This window comes from Mytilus trossulus, chromosome 5 (assembly GCF_036588685.1).
Source record: "Mytilus trossulus isolate FHL-02 chromosome 5, PNRI_Mtr1.1.1.hap1, whole genome shotgun sequence".
Lineage (NCBI taxonomy): Eukaryota > Metazoa > Mollusca > Bivalvia > Mytilida > Mytilidae > Mytilus > Mytilus trossulus.
Genome location: NC_086377.1, coordinates 61,733,087 through 61,751,393, shown reverse-complemented (window position 1 = coordinate 61,751,393; position 18,307 = coordinate 61,733,087). Strand labels below are relative to the sequence as shown.

The 18,307-nt window shown below is 32.4% G+C and overlaps 1 long non-coding RNA gene across 1 annotated transcript; it reads left to right on the top strand.

Annotated features, from left to right (window-relative positions):
* The first annotated feature begins 7,367 nt into the window (after positions 1 to 7,367).
* On the top strand, positions 7,368 to 12,439 carry LOC134719782 (uncharacterized). The gene is made up of 3 exons (XR_010107698.1): positions 7,368 to 7,384; positions 10,700 to 10,925; positions 12,392 to 12,439. It is a non-coding gene; the product is annotated as an uncharacterized LOC134719782 (long non-coding RNA).
* Positions 12,440 to 18,307: the final 5,868 nt, after the last annotated feature.

Here is an 18,307-nt window from a genome sequence, read left to right as displayed (position 1 = left end):
CACTGAGTTTGCTTTTCTCTTTAACCATGTTACTCTTACTTTAACGTATACATTGAGTACATACACATTGGTTTGCATTTCACAATTTTTGAATTTAAAGTAAGACTAACCATTGCACTACGGAGGTTGCACATTTAAATGTAGGTTTACACAATATGAGATCGAAAACGAAATAATGAAGTAATTAGTAAAATTAAATCTCATTACTGATTTAAAGTTACTGTTAAAAAAACATGTTTACTAATTATGTTTCTTAAAGATTCTGCCCCGAACTCTAATTAATTTTATGTTTTTAGGATTAACAATAGCAATCAATATACTGGACAATTGACCTGTCAAACTAGTTACCACGACGACATTTTTTAAATAAAACATAACTATTTAATAATTTGATTTTCAACACAAATTTTTATCAAATCTATCGAAATTGAAAAAAGTCCTGTAAACCGGTTAGCGTTTTTGGTATTCGGTATTCGGTCGTTAGACCGATTAACCGGCTAACCGGTTAACCGTTGACAACACTAATTATTACCTAGATAAGGTAGCTCCTCACAAGAAAGCTATTAAACAAACAGTTCCAAATTATGAAGTTGAAATCATCCCATTAAATTTTTTACGGACGCCATTACGGATTGGTTGACCCTTCTGGAATAACCTTTTAAAAAAAGATATTAGATAAGTTTCAAATGTCGTAACTACAACCCTCTTCCCTACAGCAGGAATGTCATCCGCCGATTTGGCCTATTTACCGGGTTTGCAGTTTAAAATAACGTCTTTTCTTTTTTGTATAATTACTCTAACTATTTGGTCTTATGTTTCCGTATCCTTTTTAAAATTTTATTATAATTTTGTTTCTTTCCAATATTTTCAGTTACGTGTTAAATTGTAACATAACCTTAACTTCTCGTTTGGCTACTTGTGATAAATAAACACAAGTAGCATTGTTAACGACAGAAAGAGTAGTGTTCCGCTTGATTGAAGATTAAATAAATTTCAAAACTGTTTTTAGCTCAACAACAAATAAGATTTCGATGGTCTGTAACATGTAATTGTCTGATTGGTCATGATGTTAATTAGGTCTTTCCACTTTTCTGTGGAAAGACGTATTGTTTTTCTTCTGATTTTTTTTTTTTTTTTTTCTTCCGCCTAATTTTGTTCTTGCGATAAACATTTGTTTCGCAATATGTCGCTTAGATATTTGGTATATGATATCGAACAGTTTATGCGCTTTTGAAATTTACCCTGCGTAAACGAATACTTTTCTTTGTAGGAGTTATCTCCCCAAACACTGTTTTCCTTGTTATCGCAACTCCTTCGCAACCGTAAAATATTATGACAAATTTATTTTACAAAATTGCTCGTTATATCCTCAGCATGATTTGTCCTATTTTGAACGAAGCGATATGAACGCTCCATATGAGAGTTATTCCCCCTTATGCATTTGTTATAAGTGATATGCATTTCTATCTTGTAAACCATAAGTGCTAGAGACCTAGGATCTTTTGATTTGAGGTCCTTGGTTCAAAAAAATGAAAACTAGGTCAAGGTCAAAGGTCAAGGTCATATTTTAATTTTTGAATTTGGCTTATTCTCTCTTATTTCCAGAAACTGTATAAGATAACGACAAATTATTTTACCTAAATTGTTTGTTGCGACATGTCGTTACACGTAAATTTTGATTGCAAGGGTACGTTGAACGTAAAAGGGAGTTTTACCCCCTCTTGTATTTAAAAATACGCGTTTGGTGATATAACTCATTAACTAAATATAATTAAGACCTATGGTCTTTTGATTTGAGGTCCTTGGTTTATGACCTTGAAATTGATCTCAAGGTCATAGCTTAATTTGACGTTCTAGATTTTGACCTTTGATTTTATTCTATATGTATACATGATAAAGCTTTAAAACTTTTAGAAAAAGGTATCAAACCATTAAACCTTGAAAAAAACAACCGGAAGTGACCTTTTGTAAACCGGAAGTAGCTATTTCTTGTACTTTATTAATATAAAAGTATATAGAACCAGATATTTTTGGAATCAGTGTCAAGTAAATATTCAAATATAAACGTTAGTAACATTTTTCAAACCGGAAGTAACAAATTATCTCCCTTATTTAAAAAAAAATGTATAAAAACAATATATTTTTGGAATCAGCTTTCTAGTAGCTATCATTTGGCGATTGAAATGACATTTTAAACTTAGTTTCACAACTTTTCATATCATAATACATTGTTTTGATGGAAAGACCTTCAATTGTTCTCTGAACAATTGGTTTTCAATTGTTTTATATTTTCCTTAATCAATACCTGATATTGAGTATATGTACTGTTGTAAGTTGGTTATATGTACAACACATTAACGTATTAAATTGAATCATTAAAAGCGTCAATGATGAAGTCAGTAATTCTCACCATAACCGTTCTTTTGGGATTGTTAATTGTACTAGTCATTGAAGGTAAGTTTTTATTTGTGAATCTAAAGACAACAATACTTGGAAAGCAGCATTGAAATCAAATGCAATGTATCAAGCTTTAAATTGTTCCTTACAGATGGTCAGCACGACGAAAACCACTTCAAGTATCTCGTATGCTTGTTAAAAACAAATTATACGAGATTACAAATTACAGTATATGATACAGATTATAAGACGTGTTGAGTAATATTTATATGATTGATTTACTTAACAGGATATACAAAAAATATATAAATACTTTTATCGGACCACAGATGAATTATCACGTTGCGATTGGTTAAACGCCGTCACGTGGTGACACCCTATAAGACCGTATAGGGTTGATAAGTTTCATATGGGGTTCATGACGCGTTAATGGCGACGTCATCTATTAATGTTATTGTGTTTCATTGTTTATGTTTCAACAAAACGCCGCAGAAAAAGTCTAGCGTCCGATAAATTCGTTATACGGTTAACTACTGACCCCCTACGGATCCAGTGAGGGTGAATACAATTCATTTTAACGACCATTCAATTGTGATTATACTGATTGTTAGATATTTTTCGAGAATAAAAAAATGGAGTCCACATGTGTGCAGAAATATGTATTAAATATCCCGATAAATATGAGATAAACTTGGCTTTACAAATGTTTCCTATGAACACGTTTAGTTGGGCTGTTGTTCTCCTTTAATTTGATGTTAACAAAGAAATGCGTTAATAAGTACAACGTTGTACCTTAATTGTACAATTTTTGTGTTCTAATTAGCCTCAAATTGATAAAATAAATAAGGGTTCTCCAGGTGACGGCGTTAAACTAATTAAATTTATAAAAAAAAAAATTGTGTCCTAATAAGCTTCAAATTGATAAGAAAAATATTGATTCTTTCAGTGAAAAGCAAAAGATGTCACAAGAGACCGACTGTTGGTAAGTAATTAATATATATATTTTTTTTGGAGTCCGTCCAATATAAAAGGGGGGCCGGAGGGGTCCTGTGCTCGAAATACCAGGTTTCACAACATTTAATCCCGATGTCCCAAATTTAGATAAATTTAAATCCCTACATCCCGAAATTCGAACAAAAAATTCACAGACCAAAAACGATCAATCCCGAAATCCTGGGCTAAAAAGCAGGCGACCCCGACGTCCTGGAAAAGGTAATTTTCCCTCTTCATATTGGTAATCAGCAAAATTATAAACAACTGGCATACAACTGTAAGCTTTATATATAGCTTGCTATTAAACCAGGTTTAACCCATCTTTTCGTCGCACAGTGCTGGTAACAGGTCAACTTGTTTTCCATTGGTTGATTTAGTTATGTAAATCGACCGTTTGATTTTGTTATGATATGGTAGATTACTTTCTTAATTAATTTACATTTATTTATTGGATACTTTTCAAATTTGAAATATGCTAAACATTTCATAGAACATAATTTATCTATTTTATATTAGGAACGCATGTGATATCACACATAAAAAGAGATTATGATACACTTTTCTCGAAAATGTTTCCCCAACCATTAGCTTTTCCAGCAATGTATATAAATAAATAGATTAGAGTTTCGTCTACAAAAGACTCATCAGTGACGCTAGGATCAAAAAAAATTTACGAAGTTAAAAAGCATTGAGGACCAAACATCCTGAAAGGTTTGGTAAATACAGCTCAGGAAATTTATTCCTGAGGTAGAAGGACTTTGTATTTCAAAAATTCAAAACTTTTGTTAACGAAATGTTTACACTTGATAACGACTATTCTAATTAAAAAGCAAGTCAGCACAGATTTTCTGACTACTGGGCTGGTGTTACCGTCTGGGAATTAAAAATCCACCAGCAGTGACATCGACCACGTGGTTATATATAAACTCATCATTAATATAGGTATATAACCCCAAGGTAGTCAATAAAAACAAAATCGTTAAGGTTGAGGTTTTCTTTTCTCTTATAAAATCTTTGATTTAGATTGTAAATACAGAATGAAACCAAACTAAATATATACTGTGCAGGAATTTCTCGCTACATTGAAGACCTGTTGGTGACCTTCTGCTGTTGTTTGTTTTTTATTTGGTCGGGTTGTTGTCTCTTTGACACATTCCCCATTTCCATTCTCAAATTTATTTTTGAAAGTAAAAAAATTGAATTCTAAAGGTAGATCCTGAAAAGGGAGGAAATGGAGTGAAGGAGGGTAATAATAAAGGATAAGTTCAAATCTTCAAGGCAAATACATATTTAAAGTATTATTATGAGTCTAGGATAAAAAAAAATCATGAAACTTAATAGTGTTAAGTTTTAGAAGAAAATTTAATTTCAGTGTAAAACTGCATCGTCTATATTTAAAAGTACAGCCTATACAAGTTCTTATCTTAAAAAGGCTTTATTATGTTTGCACTAAGCTTTAATTAGACATGTTAGTTATTAACACATTTATGGATATTCGCTTGTCATGTTTTTGGATTTTTTTTTGTCAGATTTTCGGAATCCTCTGGTTTTATCCATTAAAATGCCTTCATCAATTTTATCCATTAAAATGCCATCATCAATTTTGTTCATTGATCCCCGTTTTCCTTTTTATAAACCTATTACCTGAATATTGATAAGCCATTTGAAAAAAGTCTTTTAATTAATTTTTCATAGTTGTTGACAGCTTAAGTTTGTCAATGATAAAACTGAAAAATCAGGAGAAAACATTTTCCGCTATCAAAATTTCAATGGCTTATATTTCGAAAACAAGCACATAAGCCCATGATTTTGCTCTTTTGATTCCTTTAATAATCCCCTTATCAATATAGACTTATTTAATGAAAAGCTATGTATTTTGAAACTGATAAGCGAACTCCCTTAAATAACAAATACAAAGACATTATCTCAATTCAGTTTGTCATGATTGTTAATAAAAAGTGTCTTGTTCCTAATCCCCAAAAGAGTTTGAATTTATAAAATGGTCATGGAATTGTAAAACAAACAGACCTTTGTTAACTGATTTGTAATTATATTTTAATGTGGCTATACTATTTTAACTCATGATAGGCTGTGTACACTAAACCCAGGGTAAGTTTGCATGAGACTCATAATATGTCGGTTTTAAAAAAGGTGAAAAAGGTCAAATACATTACTGAGTAGAAGAAAATCGAGTTCTGTGGATTCATTAATATTCGTTGGATACCAATTTTCGTGGATTTCGTGGAAACAGAGAAATCCCGAATTTAAATGTTCAACGAAATACAAATTTTCCAAAGAATGCATGCAAACTTTTCCAACACAACGAATTTAAATATCCTCGAATATGTGAGTTTTTCGCAATCCACGAAAATTGGTACCCACAAAAATAAATGAATCCACAGTATTGAAAATTCGTTGTCTTATGAATATGATCGGAATGTTTTCCGTGGAATGTTTTTTTTTTATAAATGTATTTCTAGTTGAATGTCCAGACCCATTAACCAGAACCTGTGGCAAGAACTGGAACATAACTGCTATCACGAAAGATAAATTCGTTGGTGCCACGGGAGTATTGAACTGTTCAGCTGGTTATTCTTTATCAGGGAATTCCAGTATAACTTGCTTACAGTCTGGTGTATGGAGTCCGATAACAGCTGCTATATGTAATATTTGTGTTTTATTTGCTTACTTTTTTTTTATCGTTGATCTTAGCTTATGAGTTATTCTTTTCTCTATCTGCTTCAAACACTGATCCAGTGCCCAAGCTTCGATGAAATGAATTTCAAATCGTTCCGTTTTACTTTTTTTTTAAACAAACTTCCAAATTAGATCTGCTTTTGTGCAAGTTGTAAAAATGATCAGTATTTGGGTTGAGCACTTTTACAATTAAGTTAAGGATTGCTTGCCTGTCATGTTTTAGAATTTTGTCAGATATTTGGAATCCTCTGGTTATACCCATTGGATTGCCTTACATTTCTTTTATACCACAAACCCCCATTTTCTCTTTATATAGTGTACATGTATAATTATTAGCCCTTTGTAAAAGTCTTATAAAATACTTATTATTTTCAACAGGCTTTGAGAACTTCATTTTGAAAATGATAATGCGGTAATGCGGCTATGAAGAGTCCAGAGGGAATTTTTTTCGGGAACAAAATCAATGGCATACAAATTGTAAACAAACACTTTATCATTATATACTAGTGTCATGAAAAGCTTGATATTTTGAAACTGAGTAGCGAACTTTCTTAATGTCTAACTAGATATGGTACGTTAGGATCGTTTATATTTGAAGTATTGTATTTATATTTTCATTTCAACATTATTGAGAAATAGTAAGAAGTCAGTACTATAAAATATCATTTTGAAATTTCGCTATTATCTATCTCCAGGTGTTCCTGATGATCTCCTCCGAACTTATGTACTTGATTTCAGGGGTTCGACATACACATTTGTTTTTAGAACCAAGACGTATAAACACGCCAAGGTGAATCAATATACATAAATATTATAATTCAACACATTGTAGAGTAATATTGAAGATTTGTGGTAGAAAGATTGATTAAATATATAAATGATTGATATATGCGTTTTAATTGATATGTGTTAGTATTGTGTGCATATTTGGGTTTACACTAGTAATTTTGGGGCCCATTATAGCTTGTTGTTCGCTGTGAGCCGAGGCTCTGTGTTGAAGGCCGGAAATTGACCTTTAATGGTTTACTTATGTTTAAATTGTTATTTGGATTGAGAGTTGTCTCATTGGCACTCACACCACATCTTCCTATATCGATATTTGTATTAATTTGTTTTGTACTGTTATCTTAATTCATAGAAGTATTCTTTACTCTTTACGTGATGTATACACTATCTTTTGAACGTGGTTAACTGTCTTATCAAATCATGTTTTGCAGGAGTATTGCCTTTCTATGTGTGGGAATCTTGTGGAAATTAACGACAAAGAAGAAAACCAGTTCATTTATTCAAGAACGTTGTTAGTACTTGTATTTTGTGAATTAATTTTAAAATAAGATAAATGCCATAGTATGAGAAATTAATAACTTAATTAGACAAAAACGAAAATCTTATTTTGACATGCAACTTATCAAAAAGTTCAACACAAAAAACAACCCAAAAAAACTCGTAGCATTAAGCTTCTCAATTGTACACTGTCTATTTCTTTATAGGAAAATACCTCCAGCGTCTGCATACGAAATATGTACTCAATTGCTTCAATGTTTCGGAGCTTGTATTTCCTGTAAACATTTCTATACTAAAGAAATTCTCATTAAAAAATACCTTTTACATCAAGAGTGATAGAATATCTGTATTTCACGAGAAACATGACAGATATCACATAAATATATTATGATCTTCTTACAATTCCGTGGTTTTTTTTGTGAGGTTCCAATTTATCAGTATTAGGTTTTTATTGTATGCTCTGTTTACAAATGATTGTCTTTATTGTGCTTAGTTATTTTATTGTCTAGGTAGTGTCAGTGTATGATCGATCTGTTAGTTTGAATGTCCATATGGACAACACAGATACAGAAAAATCATAAAATTTAAAACCAAAGCAAATTCAATACAAAAACTTTTTTTCGAAGTTAGCGTTAACCATATATTGAATTTGCTCTGGTTTTAAATTTTATAATTTTTCAGTATCTGCGTTGGGGCCCTATTGACTGCCTAAGAGGGGCACGCTACAGTCATGATTTAGTGATTTCCTATATAATCAACCAACCTTTTCCGAAAAGGGGAGACAGGCCCCTGGACCCCCTCCAAATCTGCCTCTGCAGTTTGGTTGTCCACGATTATAGTCCTTAGCGTTATAATGTGTTTCTTACCAATTTCTTTATAACCCTTCCAGTTTTATTTCACTATGTGTTATGCCTCAAATAGCAAGAAAGGGAAGAAATTACACTGTAAACAAATTTGGGTCATGAATTTAAAAGTAAAGTAGTGATTGAGTCCAGCTAAAACAAGTTAAAAAAAAAAGCATTTAGGAAGCAGTTAAAAGATTTCAGGACCCCTTAACATCAACTTGTAGAACGTTTGAGTTAGAGCCGATGACGTTTTCTATAATGTAGTATAATCTGTAATAACATGGATCTTTATATTAATTATATATATATATATATTTTTTGAGAGCCCAGGTGGTCGTGTGGTCTAGCGGGACGGCTGCAGTGCAGGCGATTTGGTGTCACGATATCACAGTAGCATGGGTTCGAATCCCGGCGAGGGAAGAACCAAAAATTTGCGAAAGCAAATTTACAGATCTAACATTGTTGGGTTGATGTTTAGACGAGTTGTATATATATATATATATATATATATATATAACATCTTCATGCCTTATATATCAAATACTGTAGTACGCCGCTGGATTAAAACTGACGAGGGAAAGGTAACATACGGCCAGCGAAAGCTCTATTATTGATCCAGGTGGTTTTGTGGTCTCGCGAGACGGATGCAGTGCAGGCGATTTGGTGTCACGATATCACAGTAGCATGGGTTCGAATCCCAGCAAAGGAGGAACCATAAATTTGCGAAAGCAAATTTACAGATTTAACATTGTTGGGTTAATGTTTAGACGAGTTCTATATATATATGTATATATATAAACGCCTAAAAAGTGTACATAGCAACACCAATAACATAAAAAGGAACTATAAATGTAATTATTTATAAATATTTCGGATAACAGATATCCTTCATCAGTATATATGATTGCGATGTTGAATGAATCAATTATCAGTCTACATAGATTAAGCTGTTACAATCTTGAAGTTTATACAATAAAAAAGGTCAAACCGAACATCAGGTAAGACGCTTGCACAGTTCTTATAAAATTATAATCCTGGTACTTTTGATAACTACTTAAAATTTGTTAAACACGACATAGGTTATATGACTAATTACATCAGTGAGTTCAAATATATGCTTTAAATTAAAAATAATAATGTGCGATATAAACTAGCACAACTCCAAAGCTTTAACGGTATCGATAATTATGATGTTACAAGACAGATTGTGTCAATAAGAATTCCAAATAAACAGCACTGAACGGTCTAAATATGTATATATTTCAGATTTGACAACGGTAGTATAGTTACATTAGAGTTTGCTATGTTTAAAACCAACGGCCGTTAAAATATAATAATAAATTTTGACTAAAGTCAACTAGTTGAACGTGGCTTGGTACTTATACATCCCTCAAAAAATTAAGCAATCTAAATTGTTATATTCAACAGATTTATTTTAGAGATGAGTAAGGTAAAGAAATAGAAACAAAGACTGTAATAATAAGTAATATAACCCAGATGTGAAGCACTGCATGGTGTCGAACTACATCTTTTCATTTATCCCATTTGGTGCCAAAGTTGTTAATTTTCTTATCCAGAATCTTTCCCGAGTGAGTCTATCCTCCCTAGACCAAGCAGAGTTGTGGTCAATGATAGTAATGGTCAGTCGATTGAGATCTGCCTTAGTGTGGCCAGGGGATCTCAAATGTCGACTAAGAGGGAGGTCTGGCTTGCATTGATAGTCGCTACGATGGCCGTTCAATCGTTTGTGAAACGGCTGTTCTGACTCGCCAACATACTGTTTACCACATTTACACTGTAGGAGATACACAACATTTGTAGTCTTGTAATTAACATTGCAAAATATGGTGTATTCTGTACCAGTGGAGTGACTGTTAAAAGTCTGGGTAATCAGTATTTGTTTGCAAGTCAGACATCGTTTGTTTCCACAACCCTTACAAGAACCCAACAATATATATATACTTGATATGCAGGTGCTGTTTTAATATGTTTACAGAAAATGTGCACAATTGAAGCCTGAGTTAAATATTTTTATGAATACTAAGATAACTCAGCTCTCACCAGCAAGTCTTTAAGGCTTTTGGGCCTACGGAAAGCCAGTACAGGTGGCTCGGGAAAGATCCTGGATAGTTTAGGATGTTTTTCAATATCTTTCCAACTTTCACGGATAAGGTGAGATAAGTTGTCAAATTTTGGATGGTAAGTCAACACAAAAGGCACCCTCTTGTTGACCATATATATATATAGAACTCGTCTAAACATTAACCCAACAATATATATATACTTGATATGCAGGTGCTGTTTTAATATGTTTACAGAAAATGTGCACAATTGAAGCCTGAGTTAAATATTTTTATGTATACTAAGCTGTGTTTATGGACTAACTTGTTCTATGTGAAAGAACTGATAGTTTTGTTAACAAAGTCCACACAATTTAAAATATGTTTCTACTTTATCAGCTTTATTTCAACTATTTGTTGTAGCTGCAAAGCGTTCCCGATTTTATATTGGACTAGAGTCAAAGAATGGCATTTATTATGAGTGGCAATCTAAAAATACCACAGAATCAAACGGGTTTAACGATTGGAACAAGGGAAAGCCAAATGACATTGGAGTTAACACTTGTGCTTTTGTGTTAGATTTTAAGTGGTATGACTTATATAGCAGCGCTTGCAGGCTTGATGATCATTATTTTATATGTGAATCAAGGTAGGATATGTTATACTTTTTAATAGTTATATATAACTGATTTGTTTCTTTTTTTTCCATTTTGTTTTTAAATCAGATATTTCTTTGTGTTAAATCTACTTAATCTGATTGCTCAACATAAACACAAATTAACAATACACAAGCACGAATAAAAATATGCTATTCTAATACCCCAGGAGTAAATTACCTTAGCCGTATTTGGCACAACTTTTTGGAATACCCCAGGAGTAGATTACCTTAGCCGTATTTGGCACAACTTTTTGGAATTTTTGGTCCTCAATGCTCTTCAACTTTGTATATGTTTTGGCTTTTTCACTATTTTGATCTGAGCGTCACTGATGAGTCTTATGTAGACGAAACGCGCGTCTGGCGTATGAAATTATAATCCTGGTATTTTTGATAACTAACTAGAACATGGTAAGCGGAAGTATGCTATTCTAGAACATGGTAAGCGGAAGTATGCTATTCTAGAACATGGTAAGCGGAAGTATTTTGTCAATTGATCTTACAATAAGATATATGCCAATGTATTGAAAATTCTATAACATCTATGAGATGAAAAGAAAAAAATGCCATTCAACGTATACTATTTACACTAATGATGTGTATTACAAATGACATACTCAAAAGTACTGGACAGTATTTCAGAAAGAACATATTTCCCAAATCCAATTGTTAAAAATTACATTCAAAGCCACTGCCCGAGGGTATTACTAGCCCAGTAGTCTTCACTTCTGTGTTGTTATCATTTATCATTGATATGGTCATAATATAAAACAACTGTTAACAAAACTTTTCATTATTAAAATTCTAAGGAATTTCTACCTATAGAATATATTAATTAAGCTGTACTTGGCCCAATTTTAGGAATTGTTGGGCCTAAATGCTGTTCAATTTCGTACTTTATTTGGCCTTTAACATGTTTTTGTTTCAAGCGTCACATGTCATGGTCATAAATCTTTTGGAGACACATTGCTTTTTATACAGGTTGTCTTCACAATGACACATTTAAAGCATGAGTCATTGGTTTTAATGGGACAAACATATACTCATATACAGCAAAATTGAATACTGTGAAAATTATTACAGATGGTCTGATGTAGAATTATATAGATAAAATACAATATAACTGGATTTTTGTTTTCTCGTTTGTATTTCCACGACAAATGTGATACTGATATAATACCAGAAACCCTTAGTTACCATGGTTACTACCCTTGGCAAACAAAATGCGCTCAAGATCAAAACAAAAATTAGGACTTAAACTGTCGTATGGTTAACAATACATAACAAGATCATAATACATATGTTTACACCTTCTTCGTACGACAACTTGATTATGTCTTTTTTATATGCATTAATAGAGCATAGTTCTGTATAGATACCAGTAACTCTTATTATTTTTCTAAAATTTCACCAATCAATCTCTTCTTAAAATAACACATATAGTATTCTATACTTTGCAGGTTTGACTAACTACCATGACGACAATGACCAGACAATGAGAACATACCGTTATAATAAAAGATCAAACAAAATTTTTTAATTGTATAGCATTGTTTTCTGCCAAAATCCTATCCCTTCGAATGTTTGCCAATTAATTTTGTAAGAATATTAGAATGATGAAGTGGATAGGAGATGACGAGGTGGTATGTGTGACTTCATGAAAGAGAGGTGAACGTGAATCAAGGTGAAAGTAGGCGGGATCAAGGATGATTCAAAGGGACTGAACCTGGGGATTATGAGTTTAAACAAAGAGATCAATTTTTACATGAAACTTTGATATGCCATTGGTTTGGTTGTTTGAGATTATTTAAGTTAGTGATGTCGATAGTTCATAGCTTACAATATGTGATGTTATTTTCTCATTGATTAATGGCGTAGGTTTGATGTAGAATTGCTAACATCGACGTCATCTATGTCTCCTGTGGAAATTAACAACATCTGTTATAATACTAATTCTTCTTATTTTAATGTTATACATATATAACTTTGGACTTTTCTTGGTCATGGAAAAAAATATTCAAAGGTACCAGGCGTATGATTTCATACGCCAGACGCGCGTTTCGTCTACATTAGACTCATCAGTGACGCTCAGATCAAAATAGTTATAAATCCAAACCAGTTCAAAGTTGAAGATCATTGAGGACCCAAAATTCTAAAACATTGTGCTAAATATGGCTAAGGTAATTTATGCCTGGGATGAAAAAAATCCTTAGTGTTTCGAAACATTTAAAGTTTTGTAAATTAGAAATTTGTAAAACTTGACCATATAATTGATATTCATGTCAAAACCGAAGTGCTGACTACTGGGCTGGTGATACCCTCGGGATAACGTCCACCATCAGTGGCATCGACCCAGTGGTGTAAATAGTTATCAAATGTACCAGGCTTATATTTCAATAAGCCAGACGCACAATTATCTATATTAGACTCATCAGAGATGCTCAGATAAAAAGCAAATCAAGTTCAAAGTTGAAAAGCAGTAAGGACCAAAAATTCCCCCAAAAATGAACCAAATACGACTAAGGTTATTTTTGCCTAGGATAAGATAATCATATTTGATAAAACTATATTGTTGAATATTCTACAAACATTGACAGCGCTATGGTCATTATTAGCTCAAATGTTAGCAACCGGAGTTCCTGTTATTGCCTCCAAAGTTCCTTCAATTTGTGAATTGCAATATTGATATTCAAGGGATGTTGTGTTGAATTCGTATTTCGGATTTGTTTGTAAAAAATCCACACGTATCTGTTTTTTTAAATGTTAATGCTTGAAATGTCGTAACGACGTGTATGCGTATGTTTTTATCAACAATAAAACTTCTGTCTGATCGCAGTATCAGTTTATCAGATTTTGATTCGATGAAATAAATTTGACACACTCTACAAACTGTTTCGTGTCTGGAGAGACCACATACATGTATTGTCCAAGACCAGTAAGGTCGATCACATATTTTAAATGATTAGACCCGACATAATCCCGACAGTACTTAATTTTCTGACTTTGGTCTTTCAACTTTACGATATTCACAGCTTGCAATATTCAGTACTCGATAATCTTGGTATAGTTTGACATGGTCTCGACAAATGCTCGACCAGTCTTGACATAAACATAGGTTTAGACTGGTTTGAATCCGCCTCAATTATATATTGATTTAACAACGTGCCAGGTTATTTCTGTAAAATACGGAATGAGACAGAAATTAACAACTAAAGGTCACAGTACGACATTGAATAATGAACAAATCTGTTCATCAAACTCTACAGCTATATATCATTTGATCTTAAAGATTTTAAGGTTGTTTTCGAGTTCGAGTTTCAAATTTAAGGATGTGATGTATACTTGAAGGTAAAAAAGCTGGAATTTCCAGATTGAACTAATTTTAGTTCCCTTGTTTATAACTATTACAACTAAATTTGGATTGCGTGAAACTTTTAACTATCTCAATTATACATTGGTCTAAAAAAATGACATTTTATTTAGTCGTTTAGTGGATTGCTGTCATATTAAGGGATGTAACTTATATGTAAACAAATCATTCGGTAGGATCAATTTCTAATTGGGATAGCTCTATACGATTTATAGTTAAAAATGTTAAAGGTTACTATCTGAATTTTTCAGAACTTAAAAAAAATATTTTGAAATCTTTATCATCTTCATCTTATTAACACCATCTCGAGAAAGGCAATATCGCAAACAATTTGAAGTCCTGCTTCGCTAACTTATATAATTGATGTTAGTAATGTTGATAGAACTTTTTATACCACATGGAAGACCCACCTATATCAGCTTGTTTGTGGGCACACTAATGTAGTTTATGTATGCAATACAGTGATGTCGTTCTATCCGAAATAACTTGTTGGGTTTTTTTTGGAATAAGTTACAGTCATTTTGTTAATGCATTTTTTACATTTTATCTTGAAAACTGCAAACGGTAGATAGACCGCTTAAAATCACAATACCAACTTCAAAGTTATGACTCTGTTTGAATTATAAACTGACAGACAGACAGACTTATGAAACAAACTTCACCATTTTGTTTTTTTGCAGGTTATGTTACTTAAACGTTTAAATTATAATCCTGGTACTTTTGATAACTATTTACACCACTGGGTCGATGCCACTGCTGGTGGACGTTTCGTCCCCGAGGGTATCACCAGCCCAGTAGTCAGCACTTCGGTGTTGACATGCATATCAATTATATGGTCATTTTTATAAATTTTCTGTTTACAAAACTTTGAATTATTATAAAAACTAAGGATTTTCTTACCCCAAGAGTAGATTACCTTAGCCGTATTTGGCACAACTTTTTGGAATTTTGGGTCCTCAATGCTCTTCAACTTTGTATTTGTTTGGCTTTTTAACTATTTTGATCTGATCGTCACTGATGAGTCTTATGTAGACGAAACGCGCGTCTGGCGTATAAAATTATAATCCTGGTACTTTTGATAACTATTTACATGTCAAAATTAAAGCGTATTGTACACCAAAATTGATTTGATCAATCAATTTTTGAATATTATAATAAAAAGGGAAAAATATTTGATGTAATGATATTAAACCTGTATATAAATATGTTATCACTTGCATCAGACCGGACGAAAGACATTCATAACTACATCAAATCAATATCAATATATACATACATATCAGTATTTTTATTACCAACAATTGATTTGTTGTTCTGTAAGATGACAAACACCTGTATATTGTTTCAATCAAAAGTCATTTAGTTTGTGTTTATAAGCCTCTTCCCATTATTGTCAAGAGAGACCATAATTTCAATGTCTCAATACACTTGTTTTCATATTACTGACTTCAGTACTTTTTAACCCACTCTGACATTTATGTCTTCGGTCAAGTTAGAACAACTATTATAGCAAGTCACAATAAAGGTTGCAATATGAGACACACAATTCTATAATGTTTTAACTGCGTGTACATTCGCACGGTTTCGTAACATCAACAAGGAGTATACAGCATATAGTCTGTACAACTAGAACTTTTAACCAACGTCATTTTTTTTCATTTAGTTTTTCCATTATTCAGCTGAATGTAACGTTCTAGCTTTCTTTGTCACATATTGCTACCTTTATTGTCACTTTCTTAAGTTTTTCTCACTTGACCAATGCCTAACATGTCTAACTATAGAGTAGGTCATCTTGTCAAAAATTACATACTTCGAAGTCAGCAGTCAGTTTTATAAAAACAAGTGTATTGATACATCGGCGTTATGGTATCGCTTGTAAATAATGCAAAAAAGCGTTATAAACATAAACTAAATGTGTGGAACAGTATAAAGTAAAATCACAAAAATACTGAACTTAGAGGAAAATCAATTCGAAAAATCCATAATCACATGGAAAATTCAAATTTATGAGTATATGAGTGTTTGTCATCTGATTGAACATCAAATCAATTTTTATTAGTAAAAAATACTGATAAATATGTAAATAGATGTAGTCATGAATATCTTTCGTCCGCTCTGATGCATATGGTTACATAATAATGTATATACATGTTTAATTTCATTACATCAAATATTTCTCCCTTTATAAGTATTATATTTAAAAATTGATTGATCAAATCAATTATGGCGGACAAAAAGCTTTAATTTTGAAACGTAACTGTTTAAGTGGCCTAACCTGCATGAAACTTTTCTGTAAATCCCAGTTATAAACAAGTGGACTTTCTGAAATTAGTCCGAACTGGAAAATACTTCAAACAGAGTCACAAAATTTAAGTTTATATTGTGATTTTAAGCGTCCTTCTTTCGTTAGCTGTTTTCAAAATAAAAACCAAAAATGCATTAACAAACTTTTACCCACGTTTTCGTTTACCAGGAAGAAGCATTAAGATTAATATTCAAAAGTTCGCACGTCATTTAAAGCTTGTTTTCGACATCACTGTACTGGATACTTAAATTGTATAAATGTCCTTGCAAACAAGTGTATATTACTGGATATTCCGTGTGCTCTAATAAACCTATATAGCTATCTACATTATTTATATAAGTGTTTTTCAGCTATCAAAGTTCGGCTTTAATGTTATTTCTATTATATAAAACTGCCTTTTTTTAGAAGTGGTGTAAATCAGACATGGATACTAAAGTTTTTTTTCAGTTCGGACTTAATTCAGATAGTAACCTCTTATTTTCTTTTAACTTTTCCTAATGAATTTGGATTGTCATAAAACTGTATAGCGTATAGAACTTTCTCAATGATTGATTTTACCGAATATTTATGTCACCCGATCGACAATGTCGGGTGACATATTGCTTTTCCTCTGTTTCTTTGTTATTATGTCACCCGATCGACAATGTCGGGTGACATATTGCTTTTCCTCTGTTTCTTTGTTATTATGTCACCCGATCGACAATGTCGGGTGACATATTGCTTTTCCTCTGTTTCTTTTTCCCTATTATTATTATTTTTCTTCCACCTAATTTTGTCTGCCCGCTTTCTCAGAGCTAAAGGAACCAATCTGAATGATGGTGCACTATCACAAGGAACCCTGATTTTCCTTTAGACTTTTTGACTTTGGAACTAAAAAATGGCTGCCATCACCATGGAAACGGGAAAATGGTGAAAAACATTATTTTAGTGTTCGGCCAATTATTTGAGAATGGTTATGCTTAAAATCTTTAGATTTTGATACAATGTAGGTGCCCACTATACATTGGTTTTGGGTTGATTTTGGCAATCATTGGAACTGCTATGTTGTCATGGATACTACACCAAATATTTCCAAAATATGGAAATGCTCCAAATGTAATGTAACTTCACAGTAACCATGAGCAACATTGGTAGATGTGGAATTTGGCGTTGGAATTTCGAAAATGTCTGCTGTTACCATGGAAACAATGCAAAAATGGTAAAATTACTCCAAAAACACAAAAAAGTGGCATTTACTTTCTTAAAAGGGTAGGTCAAATCCATTGAAACTTTGATGGAATGGTCCCTCTAATTGACCAATGTGGTATATGCCATTAAATTTTGGGAATGGTCTCTGTTGCCATAGGAACCAGCCAAAATGTCACAAATTTCAAAATGCTTCAAAATTGATGAAACTATGATAGATTGTTGACTGTCAAGTCGGTATGAGACTTTTGAAGTTGGAATTTCCAAAATGGCCACCGTTGCCATGGAAACTGCAAAAACGTCAAATATTTTCAAAATGATTCAAACTTAATGAAACTTAATATTATTGTTAACTGGCATGTATAGATGAGACTTTTGACTTTTGAATTTTCAAAATGGCTGCCGTTGCCATGGAAACGGCAGAAATGAGATTTGTTTCAAAATGTTCTAAATGAACTGAAAATATACAGAAAGATGTATGGCCATGTATATTGGTGCATTCACTGTTAGACATAT